Source organism: Schistocerca americana, unplaced genomic scaffold, assembly GCF_021461395.2.
Source record: "Schistocerca americana isolate TAMUIC-IGC-003095 unplaced genomic scaffold, iqSchAmer2.1 HiC_scaffold_936, whole genome shotgun sequence".
NCBI classification, from domain to species: domain Eukaryota; kingdom Metazoa; phylum Arthropoda; class Insecta; order Orthoptera; family Acrididae; genus Schistocerca; species Schistocerca americana.
In genome coordinates this window covers 1-5,000 of record NW_025726715.1, presented here as the reverse complement: position 1 = coordinate 5,000, position 5,000 = coordinate 1, and the positions used below count along the sequence as shown (strand labels likewise).

Sequence of the window (5,000 nt, the reverse complement as noted above, 5' to 3'; positions counted from 1 at the left end):
GTTTCACCTTAATGCGGCTTGTACTGAGACATGCATGGCTTAATCTTTGAGACAAGCATATGACTACTGGCAGGATCAACCAGGGAGCTGCGTCAACTAGAGCTGAGCAGCCGGCCGCCCGGGAGTGTGTCCCGGGGGCCCGCGCGAACACGCAAGCGTCCGCTCAATTATTCTGCAAACAGGAGGAGGCTGAGCTCCCCTGCACAATACACCTCGAAACCCTCTCAGGTCCCGGCGGCGCGCAGCGCCGTCCTAAGTACTTGGTCGGGTTCGAGAGAGGCGCAATCGCCCGGAGTTTGGCGAGTAGACGCTTTAGGTGCGACCACCCGTGCTCCCAACTGAGCTTGCCGCTGCCGACAGAGGCCCGGGAGCGTGCTGTCGTGGCATTGCCGGCGGGAGACAACACGCGCCACCTACGGTGGCCGGCAGCTCCAACGCCAGCGCCACAGAAGGACAAAAGCCCCACTTGGGTGCCGAAGCGAACTCTCCCAGCACAGCGCACGCGCCAACACGTCCGCACAGCTGCGATACAATCCACCTGCGAGAACCGCAGAGGCGACCGAGCAGCAGACGGCGTCGCGGCGCCGAGCGCCGGGCGGCGGCGCATCCTCAGCGCACACAGTCCTCAATCGGACCAGCACACTGCAGATGTCCACCGCGCTTCGCACCGGGCCCGCGAGGACCTACTTTGGCCGCACGGCGCCGCGTGCAGGGTGCGCCGGCGCGCAGCTGCGCCGCCTGCCGCCTCCGTCGGCCGGCGCGCCTGCCACTGGCCGCCCCCACCAGCCGGCTGTAGCGCGTGCGCCCACGCACCGCGCGGCCAGCACGCCGGAAGGCCCCCCCTCACCGGCCGGGGACGGTCCCACCCAGCCACCGCCGCGTATCGCTTCACACCCACATGCCATTCACGTTCGTGGGCATGGTGGGTATCGCTGAAACAACCGGTTGGTAGCTCAACCGATCGTCGCCATCACTGATTCACCTCTAGCGAGAACAACCGCACCACAACGGTTTACCAGTTCTTCATTTGCGTAACGTCACCAGCAAACGTAGACGTCCATCGCCATTTGCAAATTCAACGATTGTTGCATGCCTGTGTCAGGTGTCACGACACACTATGTCTGCCCACATACACGCAACAACATGTGCACGCTTCGCGAACACGTGGAAGGTGGCCCCCGTACGTATGCGATGTCCATTGCGCGAACGACTGTCAACCGGCCTCTGTCGCATGTCGCAGATGTGGAACGCAGTGCACCATGCTATCACGGTGTGTGAGAAGAGACGACTACGTCTGACAACACGCGCCACTACATCAACAGACGGCTCATGCTGATCGCCATCCACGGCATACCATACTGCAATCCAGCTCTTATAGGGAGACGACACGTAGCTGAGTGCACAATATTTGGACCGTATGGTTCGCCGTTGTTGGCGCAGTCGTGGTACGGTCACACATGTACCACGATGTATCATTCAGTACATGAGGACCAATGTGCGGTACAGTGTGTGATTTGGACGTACAACATCAGCGGACAGTTGCCACAAGCCGTACCACAACGTAGGCTGTGCTTCGCCATGCGAATGCCAATGAACAACTGCGAAGGGCATTGAGCATGTACGTCCTGCCGCCATCCGCATTACAGTGTATAGCTGCAAGGTGTTTAACATGAAGCGATACTCTGGGGACCGGGCAGTGCGAGTAGCAAACTATATTGCGGGGGTTGCAGTTAGGCAACACTACACTAATTTAACGCGTCGTATGACAATTACAGAGCAGGTTAAGGCCCAACGTGTGTTGGGTTAAGGCCCAACGTGTGTTGGGTTAAGGCCCAACGTGTGTTGGGTTAAGGCCCAACGTGTGTTTGGGTTAAGGCCCAACGTGTGTTGGGTTAAGGCCCAACGTGGTGTTGGGTTAAGGCCCAACGTGTGTTGGGTTAAGGGCCCAACGTGTGTTGGGTTAAGGCCCAACGTGTGTTGGGTTAAGGCCCAACGTGTGTTGGGTTAAGGCCCAACGTGTGTTGGGTTAAGGCCCAACGTGTGTTGGGTTAAGGCCCAACGTGTGTTGGGTTAAGGCCCAACGTGTGTTGGGTTAAGGCCCAACGTGTGTTGGGTTAAGGCCCAACGTGTGTTGGGTTAAGGCCCAACGTGTGTTGGGTTAAGGCCCCAACGTGTGTTGGGTTAAGGCCCAACGTGTGTTGGGTTAAGGCCCAACGTGTGTTGGGTTAAGGCCCAACGTGTGTTGGGTTAAGGAGGCCCAACGTGTGTTGGGTTAAGGCCCACGTGTGTTGGGTTAAGGCCCAACGTGTGTTGGGTTAAGGCCCAACGTGTGTTGGGTTAAGGCGCAACATAGGTTAGGTTAAGGCGCAACATAGGTTAGAGTTAAGGCGCAACATAGGTTAGGTTAAGGCGCAACATAGGTTAGGTTAAGGGCGCAAACATAGGTTAGGTTACGGCGCAACATAGGTTAGGTTAAGGCGCAACATAGGTTAGGTTAAGGCGCAACATAGGTTAGGTTACGGCGCAACATAGGTTAGGTTAAGGCGCAACATAGGTTAGGTTAAGGCGCAACATAGGTTAGGTTAAGGCGCAACATAGGTTAGGTTAAGGCGCAACATAGGTTAGGTTAAGGCGCAACATAGGGTTAGGTTAAGGCGCAACATAGGTTAGGTTAAGGCGCAACATAGGTTAGGTTACGGCGCAACATAGGTTAGGTTAAGGCGCAACATAGGTTAGGTTAAGGCGCAACATAGGTTAGGTTAAGGCGCAACATAGGTTAGGTTATGGCGCAACATAGGTTAGGTTACGGCGCAACATAGGTTAGGTTACGGCGCAACATAGGTTAGGTTAAGGCGCAACATAGGTTAGGTAAGGGCGCAACATAGGTTAGGTTAAGGCGCAACATAGGTTAGGTTAAGGCGCAACCATAGGTTAGGTTAAGGCGCAACATAGTTAGGTTAAGGCGCAACATAGGTTAGTTAAGGCGCAACATGGGTTAGGTTAAGGCGCAACATGGGGTTAGGTTAAGGCGCAACATGGGTTAGGTTAAGGCGCAACATGGGTTAGGTTAAGGCGCAACATGGGTTAGGTTAAGGCGCAACATGGGTTAGGTTAAGGCGCAACATGGTTAGGTTAAGGCGCAACATGGGTTAGGTTAAGGCGCAACATGGGTTAGGTTAAGGCGCAACATGGGTTAGGTTAAGGCGCAACATGGGTTAGGTTAAGGCGCAACATGGGTTAGGTTAAGGGCGCAACATGGGTTAGGTTAAGGTACAATATGGGTTTAGGTTAAGGTACAATATGGGTTAGGTTAAGGTACAATATGGGTTAGGTTAAGGTACAATATGGGGTTAGGTTAAGGTACAATATGGGTTAGGTTAAGGTACAATATGGGTTAGGTTAAGGTACAATATGGGTTAGGTTAAGGTACAATATGGTTAGTTAAGGTACAATACGGGTTAGGTTAAGGTACAATAGGGTTAGGTTAAGGTACAATACGGGGTTAGGTTAAGGTACAATACGGGTTAGGTTAAGGTACAATACGGGTTAGGTTAAGGTACAATACGGGTTAGGTTAAGGTACAATACGGGTTAGGTTAAGGCACTTGGGGGGGGGGGGGGGCCCGGTTTGTTGATTGTGATTATCGTAAGTAAATGACTGCGGCATCATCTGATTTGCCACGTCAGGGTGCACCTTTGGCTCATAACAGGCGGCGCTCTGATTCCATGCTTGTGGCAGACCTGTGTCTTTCATTCCTGCCATTGTTTGTGTGGTGTGACAGAGGCAGTATTGTGATGTTGGGTGCACCCCTGTCTGGGACATGTGTGGGTGTTGGTGGCTTAGCTGAGCAATGGTGGTTGTCGGAAGGGTGGGATATTCTGTTTTTCCGAGTTGGACCTCCCGGTCTGGTTATGATAGTGTGGATTGTCTAATGTGGCAGAGAGGATGCACTGGGTGTTGTTCCATGCTGGTGCTTACATATTGTCTGTGTGCCTGTTACAGGCAGAGAGTAGTGCGTGATAAGAGTGTCTGGCTGACGTGTGATTGTGAGCAGAGTCTTTCAGCATGTATACGGACAGGTCTATACATTATCTGTATTCTGATGGCTCTATCTATTACTAATCAGCGCCGTGTATACGTTTAATCCGGTTCCAGTCGAAACTATTGTATCTCTGTACATTAGTGGACACGGCGAGCCCCGCTATGTAGTTACTCGTCTCGGCAGCTTCCACCGGTGTATGGCAAATGATTATAAGGAATCAGTTCCTAGTCGTCAATACCGATAGTCTGACGTCACATGTCTGGGGTGGGGGACGCTGCGCCCTTCCGGTGGGGTCATGGCCTAGGAAGACTCTTCCCACGCAGGGGGGCTTGGGACTGTCATTGACTCTTCCGAGTAATATACTTGCCGTACGTTTTTGCGACTGCGAGTGCAACGCTCACGGTACCGACATGGATGGAGCGCCTCCTAGCTGCCGCTGAGCATCTGCATTCGTACAGCGAGCAACGCGATCGCGTCTGTAGCTCGTACGTGGTACGGCTCGCAGCTCATGTATATGGACAGCGGGAATGTCGCATATTGGACATAACTCTTCATGAAACGCACGTTATAGGGTGGATTGCACATTGCGAGTGCGAGCAAAAGTCCGCCGTTCATCCCGCTGGAGTTGCGAGTTGGGCGGTTGGGGTGGGGCACGAACGGGTGCAGGTGGAGTGATTGCGGTCCACGACTTCGTGCGGCAGAGGGCGCTGGCGTTGGGGTGGGGTCGAAAGAAGGGCACTGTGGGCCCATCGCTGTCTTAGTCGGCTTGGCGTCTCATAGATGACGGTATCGTCGTTGCAGGAGGTCATGTTGCGGGAGACCTACAGATGGCGGTATGTTTTGCGGTGCGCTCGACATGGCGGACGTAGTGTTGTCAGATTCGCATAGATGGAGGTATTGCATGTGGTTTCGCCGTATTTTCATAGATGGCGATACTGTTTTGCCGGCATGGTTGGGT

General features: G+C 53.8%; 1 non-coding gene across 1 annotated transcript in view; it reads right to left on the bottom strand.

Moving 5' to 3' along the window:
• Window positions 1-86, bottom strand: part of LOC124592515 — a 1,910-nt gene extending 1,824 nt beyond the window's left edge. The window contains exon 1 of the ribosomal RNA XR_006977477.1: window positions 1-86. This exon is cut by the window's left edge and continues 1,824 nt beyond it. This is a non-coding gene — a ribosomal RNA (small subunit ribosomal RNA).
• Window positions 87-5,000: the final 4,914 nt, after the last annotated feature.